Source organism: Triturus cristatus, chromosome 7 (assembly GCF_964204655.1).
Source record: "Triturus cristatus chromosome 7, aTriCri1.1, whole genome shotgun sequence".
Taxonomy (NCBI): Eukaryota; Metazoa; Chordata; class Amphibia; order Caudata; family Salamandridae; genus Triturus; species Triturus cristatus.
In genome coordinates, this window is record NC_140590.1 from 834,786,841 (window position 1) to 834,800,307 (window position 13,467).

Genomic DNA, 13,467 nt, shown 5'->3' on the forward strand with positions numbered 1-13,467 from the left:
GATGGCAGTTCTACACTAGTTTATTCCTCTATTCAAGAAAGCTCTCCTTAAGAGAGTGACTCGTGCTGGTTGCAGTTTCTTACAGAGACATATGAGATGAATAAAATCTTTCTTTTGACTGCCGCAAAGACGGCATTCTTTTGACTTAACATTCTTCCAGTGCGGTGCATCAGCCAGTGTAGGGAACTTCCCGAACCGCAGTGCCATCAGTTGTCTTTTTATGTGGATAGAGAATGTTCAATCTAGGTAGGCCGCCGGTTTAAGGACTTTGTAGTTATTAATTACTGTCCACGAGTGAGATCTTTGGGAGAAAATGCCTTTGTCCAATATCAGCGAATTACATTTTGCTGCTTTATTTAGGGCCAGCTTGAATGTTGGAAAAGGCATGTTTTTATTACAGAGATCAGTAGTACAAGTTGCCTTAAGCGCACTTTCCAAAAATTGGTTGGACTGCGATTTTTTATCCTTTTCCAGTCTCAACCATAATAATTCGTTGAGGCTGTTTTCATCCGCATTTTGCTTTATCCAGTACCACACTTTTATATATGTATAAAGTCTACCCAATGATTCATTCATTAGCCCGAATTCTAGGCGCATTTGCGCTGGTGAGGCTGTCATGGGGAGCTGAAGAACCTTTTTATAAATGCTTGTTATTAAGTTATTAGGTATCTCCAAATCCTTCCCATGCATAGCCATGCTAGCCTAAGATAAGGTTGACAGTGCTTTATCGGAGATGGTCGACAGGAGTGGCCTTAGTGATGGCCCTCCCTCTTTGCCAATGATCTGAATGTTAGGACCCCGCTCGCTGGGTCATGTAGTTTTGTAGTTTTGCTGGTCATGAAGGGATAACTTGTCATCTCTATAATATCCCAAATACTTGTAGTTGGATACATTCTCCAATAATTTGCCTTCTAGCCAGATGTTGTGTTGTGGAGCTAGTCGGTTGGTAATAAGCATTGTTTTTGTTTTAGATGTGTTGAGTTCCAGCTTGCTTGTGGACAGAAATTTAGAAAGTTCGATTAATAGCCTGGTCAGACCTACCTTAGTTAGACTCAAGAGGACAATGTCGTCTGCATAGGCAAGGTGCAAGAGTTGTAGCTTACCTAAGTACGGTGAATGTGAATTGATTCTATCAAGGTTTCCAGATAGGTCCGATATGAATAAATTGAACAGGTGCGGGGCTAGCACACACCCCTGTTTCAGGCTCATGGTAGGATACACTTTTCTTAAGATTCTAGCACCGTCTTCAATTTTCACTCGAACCCAAGTATCTGTATAAAATAACAGTAGACCCCTTAAGATTCTCTCCGGTATGTTCCAGGCTTTTAATTTTGCCCACAAAAGTTTCCGGTCTACACTGTCAAATGCAGCTTTTAGGTCTATGAAACAAAGGCGCGGATCCTGTTTCTTGTTCTTACATTTATCTGCTATCAGAGAGATTGACAGAATGTTAGAGACAGTTCCAATCCTCTTTCTGAAGCCTGTTTGATTTTTTGGGATCAAATTGCATTCCCCTGACCAGTTGACCAGATCTTTAAGGATTAGTGAGGCAAAATATTTAGCTTCAACATCCTGTAGGGCAATTAGCCTGTAGTTTGAAAGGTTAGTTCTTTCTCCTCCTTTATAAATAGGGGTCATAATTGTTCATTGCCAGCTGTTAGGAATTTGATTGATGACCTTAACATCAGCATAAAGCTTCTCTAGATGTATACTCTAGTATTCAGAGTCATATTTGTAAGTGGCTTGCAGAATACCATTCAGGCCAGGAGCCCCGTCGCTTTTCCCTTTATTTATTATATGTGTTATATCCTCTGTTGTATAATGGGGGTGGTTTATTATTGGGACTAATTCTTAAACTGGCGACTGGATCGTGCCCATTAATAGTGATTGACAGTCACCTGCGTCCAATAATTGTGACGTATTTGGAACATCTGCCTTAGATTGTTTCAGTTGAACGCTAGGTGACTTCTGTTTAAATTTCTGCATGAGACAGTTGGCCCATTCCTGCTCCTGAACGTTTGACATTAGGATGTTTCGATGCCTGGTCAGTTGATTTATCGTCTGCCAAAATGTATTCAAGTTTGGATGCCTTACGCTATAAATTAATTTGGACCAAAAGCTCTCCGTTTTCACTTTTTTGAATTCCCAAATCCTCTTTTTGTATTGTTTTCTTAATTTTCTAAATAACTCCTATGTTATCCCTTCGGTATTTTTTGATTGTAGCCTCCTTTGTGTTCTTTTTAGGTCCCTTTTTAACTTTTGCACTTCATTTGGTAAGTCTTTAATTGGATTGTGTCTTTTAACCTTAACTTTAGGTGCTTTCATTTTCGTTGTTAATTTGTTTAAAAGGAGAGATCAGGCTTGGATCCTATTCATAGGTTCATTTGCCAATGCAGGCAGGAGATCGTTTATTATTGAGAACCAATCTGTTTTAGTTCAGTTTGTCCATTTAAGGCGTTTTAAATTTGTTAAGTTGAATTGGCCCTCTGGTATACTAGTAGACTGAAATCTTGCCACGTTTAAATGAAATATGATGTGTTGAAACGAGTGATCGCTCAAGGTGGTATACTCTATGTAAAAACGAGACACCAATGGCATTAAAGGAAGAGTTATAATTGTAAAGTCATGTATCATTTGTGCCCTTGGGCCATAGCATGTTTTTTTCGGTGGGCGGTCTTCTTCCGTTCTACCGTTAAGCACTCGCATGCCTTGATATTCGAGGTCTGTTGCTAATTGCTGTCCAATATGGTCCGCACGAGTTGTCCCAGCTTGAGATTGCTGTTGAACACACCAGTGCATGTTATCTGCTGTCAAGATTACATCTTCGTCCACCGTGAATATCAGGTTAGAATTAAAATCTCCTGTTGCAATTAGATTCCATGTGGGCTCGGCACACCATAGACCTGATATTGTTTTACTTAGGAGACCATTTTTCTCCTTTTTAGTTTTGAACTTCGGTTGTGTGTAATAATTGATCGATATTATTGTACTTTTTTTATCTGAGTATTGGTCTGAGAATTTAACAAGTTTATGCTAGGATCAGGAGATTTCAACTGTTCTGTTGTAATTTTTAGAGCTGTAGATACGTAGACTGTCAATCCACCTATTGCACGGCCATATTGCTTAAATTTTTCTGCTGCTACTGTGTAATGAGTGAAGCCAGCTATCGGGAGTACTTCCTGCGACCACGTCTCTTGCAGAGCTATTATATCACAATTTGCCCACTCCTGGAGCGGAAGACCCTTCTCAAGTAGTTGCCTTGCCCCAGCTATATTCCAGGATAGCATATGAATAGCACCACATTCAGAGCTACCAACCCTATCTTTCTCTTGTCAGCCACTCCTCTTATTGCTAAGTACGCTGAGAAGCCAGTTCAATTGGTCTGAGTTTAAGTCAATCTCCCCATTTAGATCACTGACTGATCTATCTGGGGTCTGGACTATACCGCTCCTACCTTTTTCATTTTGTAAACTGCCACCTGGTTTGTAGGTACTGACACCTGGTTTGCTTTCCTTTTGATTTGATGTGTTTTAATTTCTTTCAGGGGAAATCGGTAATGGGGTGTAGTAGGTGCTGATATTTGTATACCCCAGGCTGAAAATCGATCAGAGCTGTTTAATATTAGGTGTGCTAACTCTGGCATCTGCCATGTGGTTCGTGTTTGCTCTTTAGTTATTTTGTTGTTCCCTGAAAGAAATTGTACTACTAAGAGGTCTGATGATTGTATGTTCTTTAGTTCCAGAATTTCAGCAGTGAGTTTCAAAACATTGCTTCTATTCAAGATGTCGTGACTGCCCTGCGTTTCATATTCTGGTGTCCAGATTATCTGTTGAGTTGCCTGAGTACATTATACTATTCCCCTTTTTATGTCCTTTTCATCGCAGTTCTTCGAATGAGGTTTGACCTCATTTGGAATACAAAAACTTAGTCGCCCTTGAGACGAGCAACACTGCTTTTCTGCATTATTTTGTTGTATTGGATTTTGAAGTACTTCTGGATAACATTGATCTATTACTTCGTTTAATGGCTGTAGAGGTGAAGATGTTGTGTCCACTTTCTCTACATATGTATTTACTTCCATAGGAGCAAATATTCGATTATTTGTATTATTTATTTTCCTGCTTACTGCTGTTTCCAATGTCGATTTTTGGGCCTTCGACTGGGTTTGTGACTTTGATACAACTTGTATCTTTGGAAATTTTAAGTTTACCTCTGTATTGATTCTACCTTTACCTACTTCATTCTTAACTTTTTGTGACTGCGGTCTCATTGGAGTGGCTGTCATATAGATTACAGGGTCCTTATAGTTAACCGCATCGTCCGCCACTTTAGAGATCCAAGTATTTTTTTCCCACTTTCCTATGTCAACTGAGGGTTTTCCCAGTAACTCCATGCTCAGGGGATTTTAAATGATGCTGAAGGACAGACCTCTTTTTCCGTTGAAGTTGTGTCCTCGGTGTATTTTCTGGAGGCCTGAGGCTTGTCTATATACGTTCCTCCAGACCCTTCATTATAAGTAGTAGAGTTACGTGGGGGTCTGTCTGATGTAGGTCCGGTGAGGTGTTCTTCGTGGGCATCTCCTGCTTTCGATTTGGAGAAGATAGAGTATACTCTGATGCCTAGCTGAGGCTCAGGAACAGTCATTTTGTTTCTTGCTTTCCTTTCCTTCTTTTTTTGTCTTCTCGATTGAGTCTGCTTCTTTTCAGGTTGCCTAGTTGCAACATTCTGTGCAGCCGCTGGCATGGTTCTTGTATGTTCTGCCGTCACTGCAATGGGAAGTTGAGATTCGTTCTTATGTTCCAAGGTGGAATTTATAGTAACCCTGGGCATAGTTTACGTAGTAGCGCTACGCTACCCGAAGTGCACTTCGCACTACGCAAGATACACGTAGCTACGCGAGCTGCGTAGTGCGGTAGAGAAAATGCTGTTCGCACTGATTGCACAGTGCCTGATGCTTGTCCGCACTGTGCAATCATTGCAAACGGCATCTTGCACAGTGCAAGCGGTCGTTTTCTGCAGCTCGAGTAGATTTGTACTCGAGCGGCAGTTTTCTCAACGCGGACTGGTAGTTTCTCATCGTGAGCGGTCGCGAGCATAGGCGACCACTCGCAATGAGAAACCTGACCTCCCCGCGTTGAGAATCTCGCCGGGAGGTTTATTTTCCACGCTCGCGATTGGCAAATTGATGTTGCTGATCGCGGATGAGGAAAAAGTCTCGCCGGAATGTAATTTTGCTCGCTCGTGGTCGCCAACTTGACGTTGAGGATCGCGGGCAAGCAAAAAATGCCTGCTACGTGTTTTTGCACTGTGCTACTTGCAATTCGCGTAGCGTGTAGGTGCGCAAACTACGCGAGCATAGCGTAGTACTACGCCCAGGGTTAATTTATAGCTACCTGTGGTTGAATCTGACTTGTAATTACCTCTGATTGTTTCATATGAACAGTCTCTAAGTTAATAGCAGGAGTGACCAAGCGTTTGTTCAGACTAAGTATCTATTCTAGCATTGGAGGTAGGAAACTTAATTTTTCTAGTATTGGTCCACATGTGCAGACTGGTTCCTGTGGGGAACAAATTGATTGTACTCTTTTAATTAGATTGGTTAGATTATCGAGTTTCGTGTTTAGTCCAGCTATATATGATGCGATGACGTTCATTAGATCTATTTGTATGTCCAATTTATCTGACTGCATTATCAAGGTAGCTGTTGATGTTTGCAATGCTTGCAGTAGCGGGGTGATGAATTCTGTTTGCCCATTAGTGTTGCTATTGTTGCTATTTGCTCTGTTTTCGGGAGTACTACCAGATTTCTCAATTTGTTCTGGTAGTGAGATGACTCTACAGTCTATTGTCTTATCTTGTCCGCCGGTTTGGTATGTGCTGAGTAGCTGATTCTCCACTTCTTCTCTTCCTTGTGCCTCTACTCTACCTCTTGTGTGCCTACTGCAGGTTTACTCACCCGTGACACATCCAAGTTTGTAAAGGATAGGCATGGATTTAGCTATAAGTGCGCACGATCTTCGGTGCTTGATTGTAAGCTTTGCCGGCTGACAGTTTGACCATGCTCAGCGGTTCGGGAGGGGAGGCTCATTGAGATGCTGAGGCCTTGACATTTTTGCATTGTACCCAGACTGCCTGGCATACTTTCGCCCTTGATTTTGCTAGGGGCGGGTAGGAACTCTTGATGCTCTATTTGGTTGCTAGTATCTTTTCGTGCAGCATGTACTGTTGCTCCATTTGTAATGATATTTTGCAGTGGGGATCCCCTGGATGGATTACTCTTGTCTTGATCTACTAGTTGTTCACTCCATGTGCACGGGCTTTAAATCTCAATGGAGTTTAGATTTAGTATTCCTGAAGTAATTATTTGGACTTGTTCTTCCCCCCTTGGGTCTGTCCACTGTAGGATTTTTTAGGGGTGCCAGTGAGGTCATCAGACCCGATGTTTTTCCGGGTGTAGCTCAAAAAGATGAAATCTCGAGTTTTGTGTCGATTTTATGTTTGCCACTGATTTTCCAAACATGGAGGCTATAGGCGTTATTAACGGGCTCTTTAGTGTGCAACTTGCACCATTTGTGTTTGCTGGTTTCCCGATTTTTTGCCTTTTGAGAAGTCTTTTAAGGGCGGCGACTTTATCTCCCACTGTCTTCCTCACCCTACTCTATCGCATGGTTGATTATCTTGATGTGCTGTCACTTTTGCAAGCTGCACGACCGCTGGTGTGCTCGACACCTCCTCAATATGTTTGTGTGGACCACATCAGGCTTCAACAATCACAATGGTCTCGGCCAACGCTACTGGTCCTTTGACTGTGACCACACGTTGGCTTTGTTAGTTTTTTCCTGACTGGCGGCACTTTTTCCTGGGCCAACGTTCACTTTGAGGGATCTTTCAAAATGGCCTAGGGCACTCAAAACTGATGTCCTCACCCTCATCCTCGTCTGGGTACCAAGGTGCCGAGATGTAAGGGGGGAAAGGGGAAGGAGAAAGCCACCCCCTCTTAGCAGTCACACTTGTGTCTACCACCCTGCCAGCAGATGTGCGCGGCCAGGTGTGAGTTCAAACAGGACTCTGGCTCACTAACCCCTCTGCCCAACACTCTCAGACTCACCGGGTTCTTGTCCATAGGCCCCGGTTCGCCTTCGCCTTCGGTTTGCTTTCCGTTTGCCAGACCACCATCCAACACCCAGCACCGGGTGTCCTCGCTCACTTGCTGGGGTGTCTTTCCTAGCTAGTGAGCCATTCTGGTGCAGGCTTGTTAATTGCAGCAGAAAGGCTGCACTCAGGCACTGACACTGATTCTCCTCAGCACCATTCTGCCTTACTGCCTCGCCACCACTCCAGGCCCCGGGCCGGTTCTTGACCCGCACCCGTACTCGGCCGTTTGGCAATGTAGAGCAGTGTGTGACAATGTCCGTCCATAAGATGAATTACGGTGGTAATTCAGTAGGTGGAACCGTAACCTTGTAATCACTCCGACCGGCCTCTCCCGATTGTTATCAGAGGTGATTTTGCCAGGGGGATCGCGGGAATCGCTGATGCTGCCGCCTTTGTTTTCCATTCTGTGATGATGCTGCTCTCGAAGACTCACCCAGTCGATCTCCGAGAAATTTCCGCCGGAACCTGCAGCACAGGACGTTATCTGCCACTGTAGAAGTCAGGACCGAACTCTTGGCAAAGTTGCTGCTTGCTGCTCCACTCTGCAGCCCTTTCCCCTTCCCCTCATGTGCTTAGAGCCTGGTGCCACATTGAAGGTTTTGAAGCGGGCCCCCACCCGGCAGCGAGCGGGGCCCACTGGCCGACACCACAGGCTGCACCCATGCCTGGTTGGGCTGCCTCCATGGTATCACCTAGGGCACTCACTCCGCAGCCATCAACTAACGATGGTCACGCTCGCCACGCCTTACTCACGCCTCACTCGCTGCATCACACCGTTCCACACCGTACCGTAATGGTTGACACTGCACGGCACGGCTATCTTAGTATATGGCTCCGCAGCTGAGTGGCAAAAGTGGAGATGGCGGTCGGATTTGGCTGAGGTGGTTGAGGCAGGCCACAGGTAGATACATTTTCAGAGCAGAGGTATAGAAATGCACATGCGCAGGCGTGCGCACATGTGCAGATCATCGCGAAACCGAGGAAGAGGAAGACGGCAGCCCTGGGACTCCGCAGTCAATTTAAGTGTTTAAGTTTTTTTTATCTTTAATGTATATTCAATGCAATTCTTCCTAGGGGGGTGGAGGAGGGCGGTGGAGCAGAGCAGAGCAGAGCAAAGTTTCCACGGAGTTGGTACCCAACTCAGTGGACCTCCCGTAGTGCCGCTCCGCCAGCTCCGCACAGGCGTAACAATTACACATTATGGCATGCAGATGATCCTTTTGGGTAGTACAGGTAAGAAGGGTAACTTAGTGATATCTCTTGTTACAGCAGTTTCACAACATTGTGTTATATTTCACACCTATGTTTGGAGGCACCACAGTAGATAGTGATGACAAGGCAATATATGATTGGTTTATAACTGCCTTTACAAAAGGTGAATGCAGCCATGCTGCTTTTAGGTAAATTTTGGCTGTGCTCTGTGTTTTACCCTTACATATAGGTAAGTATTAGGTTTGATATTTTTCCCTACCTATTACCACTTTTTTAAAGTGGTAATACGTAGGGAAAATAATAATACGTTTATATATTTTAAAAAAAAATGTACAGAGTACTGTAGTACTGTCTTGAGAGGAAGCCTGGGCGTAGTGGGGCTATGTGGTGCAGCGCGTAGTGTGCCCAAATCTACGCACACTTGCGTGCTCCACATAGCCCCACTACGCCCCGCCCGCCTCCCGCTCACCCTCCTTTTAAAATAATGTCATGTATGATAAAATAATTAAATATAAAGACTTACCTGCAGCGCGGTGTCTCCGGGGCTCCCTCTTCCTCATTCACAGCTTCTTGTCACAAATGCGCATGCGCGGACGCCCGTACATGCGCATTTCTCACAAGAAATGCGCATGCGCTGGCGCATGCGCATTTGTGACAAGAAGTTGTGAACGAGGAAGAGGGAGCCCCGGAGACGCCTCTCTGCAGGTAAGTATATTTAATTTTTTTTATCATACATGACATTATTTTAAAAGGAGGGCGGGCGGGAGGCGGGTGGCGGGCGGCAGGCAGCTCTGCTTCGCCCTGGCGTGTGCGTAGCGCTGCCTGCTACGCCTACTTCGAAAACTGCGAAGCAGGCAGCGCTACGTACACTACGTGGGCGAAGCGTAGTACTACGCCTGGGGTTACTTGAGAGTACTGTGGAACATACACAAAAATTTACATTTTTTGTGACAAATTAGAAATATAATGTAGTAAACTTTATTTAAAAATATAGTGTAGTTCACTGTATTTCCGATTTTTTACAATTTTAAAGTATCAGTAATCAGCTGTAAAAATATATAGAAATATATAAATTAATTTCTCTACCTAGTAACACTTTAATAAAGTGGTAATAGGTAGAGAACAACAATAAACCCTACTACACACCTATTTATCAGACCCTAACCAAGAACCCAGCAAAATGCACTATGCAGAACGCAGCCAAACTGTGTTGAAAACTACATGACTGCTTTTTATGTTTGGTAAAGACAGCCATTAGCCAATCACATCATATGCATTTTCCTGCTGTATACCATGGCACAATATATAACTAAGAGCCTGATTACGATCTTGGCGGGTTGGATACTCCATCACAAACAAGACGGATATCCCATCCGCCATATTACAAGTTCCATAGGATATAATGTAACTTGTAATATGGCAGATGGGATATTTGTAATGTTTTTGACGGAGTATCCCATCCTCCAACATCGTAATCAGGCCCTACGTTTTTAACACTTATAACTTTAACACTGCTTACGCTATTCACACACACTACCAAAAATGACCATTTACAACTAATAATAACTGCCACATTACATCTAGATCTGTTCATACACTTTAATGCTACTTCTTTTTCAAATACCACACTCCCCTCTACTCCACTCTATGCCACTGCACTCTATTCCACACAACTCTACGCTGTTACATTCTATGCTACTCCACTCAATGTCACTCCACTATATGCCACTCCACTCTATGGTACCCCACTGCATGACAAGTCACTGTATGCTATTTGACTGTACATGACTCCATTCTATAGCACTCCACTCTACAACACTCCACTCTACATTACTACACTGTACGCTACCAAACTCAACACCACTTCAGTCTATACTATTCCACTGAACAGCATTACACTGTACCTCACTCAACTCTATACCAATCTAATGTATGCCACTCTACTCTATGCTATTCCGCTCTATGCCACTCCACTCTACTTTACCCTACTCCAGTGTACTCTATTCCATTTTATGCTACTTCAGTGTACACCACTCCACTCTATGTCTTTCCACTCTAGACTATTCCACTCTATGCCTCTACACTGTACCTCACTCGACTCTACAACACTCCACTGTATGCCACACCATTGTACGCTTCTCCACTATATGCTGTTCCACTTTAAACCGCTACACTCTTACACACTCCACTGTACACCACTGCACTGTAGACCACTCCACTGTGCGTTATTTCACTGTATGCTGCTCAACTGTACAACACTCCAGTCTACTAATCCACTGTATGCAACTCCACTGTACAACACTACACTCTATGCTATTAAAATCTATACAAGTCAACACTATGCCACTTCATTGTATGGCACTCTAGTATATGCCATTCCAGTGTATGACACTCCACTGTACGCAACTCCACTCTACTCTGCTGCACTCCACTGTGTGCCACTCCGTTCTATGCCACTCCACTCTACTCCAGTCTGTTCAATTTCACTGTATACAACTCCATTCTCGCCACTCTCCTCTATTCTATTCCACTCTATTCAACCCCACTCTATGGTACTCCACTCTGTGCAACTCTACTGTATGCTATTCCACTCTACACCATCGCATTCTACGGCACTCTGCTATATGCTTTCCTACTCTATGCCACTCCACTCTACACCTCTCCACTCAACGCTATTATACTGTATGCCTCTACACTACACCTCACTCCATTCTACTCCACTTCACTCTCTGCTACTCCACTGTATGGTATTGTACTCTACCACACTAAACTCTCTGCCACTCCACCCTTTGCCACTCTACTGTATACTATTCTACTTTACCCCACTCCACTCTATGCCAATCCACTGTACAACACTCCACTGTATGTCACTGTACTCTCTGCCACACTGAATCCCACTTCATTTTACCCCACTCTCCTGTACCCCACTCCACTGTATGCCACTCCACTATATGCTATTCACCTGTAAGCAACTACACTCTACGCCACTCGGTGCTAAACTATTCAACTCTATACCACTCCATGCTATTACACTCCACTGTACTCTATTTCACTATAGGCTTCTCCACCATACCCAACTACACTATACCCCACTCCAATCTATGGCACTGCACTCTCTGCTCCTCCACTGTATGCTATTACACTCTACCACACTACACTCTATGCCACCCCACCCTTCGTCACTCTACTGTATGCTATTCTACTTTACCCAACTCCACTCTATGCCAATCCACTCTACAACAATGCCACTGTACTCTATGTCACACCACTGAATGCCATTCCACTCTATGCCACTCCCCTGTACCTCAACCCACTCTATGCCACTCCACTATATGCTATTCACCTGTAAGCAACTACACTCTACGCCACTCAGTGCTAAACTATTCAACTCTATACCACTCCATTCTATTTCACTCCACTGTACGCTATTCCAGCATAGGCTACTCCACTATACCCCACTACACTATACGTCACTCCGCTATACGACACTCCTGGTGTGACACTCCACAGTATGCCACTCCACTCTACGCTCCTCCACTATACGCTATTTCAGTGTATGCTACTATACTGTTAGCTATTTCACTGTATGCCACTCCGTTGTACTTCACTCCAATCTATGCCACTCCATACCATTCCATTCTTCACCACTACCCTGTACGCCTCCCCACTTTTGCCCATTCCAGTGTACCCCACTCCACTGTATGCCACTGCAGTCAACGCCACTCCACTGTATACCACTATACACAACACTGTGCTCTACACTATTCTACTCTATGTCACTACACATTCCACTGTAGGCCCCTTCACTTTATGCTATTGTACTGTACTTCACTCCACTGTAGGCCACTCAAGTCTACAACACTCAGCTGTACGACACTCCACTCTACGTCACTCCATTGTAGCTGTCTCCACGCTACGCCACTCCACTATATGCTTCTCCACTGTACTTAACTGCACTCTGCACCATTCAAATCTACGCTATTCGACTCTGTCCCACACCACTCTACCACACTCCACTGTACGCCACTCCACTGTATGCTATTCCAATGTACACTACTCCACTGTACCCACTGTATGCCACTCCACTATATACGACTACACTTTACTAAATTCCAAATCTATGTCATTCCACTCTACTGCACTCCAGTGAATAATCCACTGTATGCCATTCTACTCTATGTTACTTCACTGTACTCTCCTTCAGTGTATGCTATTATTCTGTATGCTATTCCACTGTATGTCCCTCAACCCTACACTCCACTCTACACCAATCCACTCTACGCTAGTCCACTGTATGTCACTCCACTCTACAACACTCCACTCTACACTACTCTAGTCTACACCACTCCACCTCCACTCTAGATAACTCCACTCTATGCTACTCCAGTCTACATCACTCCACTCTACCAAATTTCACGCCGCTCCACTATGCGGTGCTAAACAACATGATACTTCACTCAGAACAACCTATGCCCCTACACTGCATCACACTATATTATACTCTATAGCACTATACTGTACAACAATGTACTTCTTTAAATAGCACTATTGAAGAACCAGGGCCTTATGGGCCTGGCGGCGCAGGGCACACCTTAATCTCCTGAGTTCACCTGCTTTGTTGAACAGAGACACAGGACATTCTGTTGAGCGTAGAAGATCAGGTTTGTTAGCTGCAGCTAAGTACAGTTGTCCAAGAAGTACACTCAGTATGTTCTTAGGAGACTGCCACTTTACTCCGTGGCGCACAATCTTTTATAGCGCATAGATTCACCAAGAACACTCCCAATGCATAGTACATGGTTATCCAATGAGAAGAGTTTGAAAACAAGATATAACCAATGAGAAAAGTTTGAAAACAAGATATCAAGTAACCCAAATAAACCTCTCTTCCAACTGTTTTTGTCAACCCTCCCCACAAGTTAATCAGTGGTAGTGTCTACAACTCAACTTGCAGGTGGCAGGACATATTTGTATGCTTTGGAGGACAGTTGTGAAATGAGAGAATACAAGTAGAGAATAGCGAAGGCCAGAAGATAAGATAAAGTCAGGAAAGAATGGTGTGAACCGACAGACAGTTGAGACAGGGTTTAGTCAAACCAG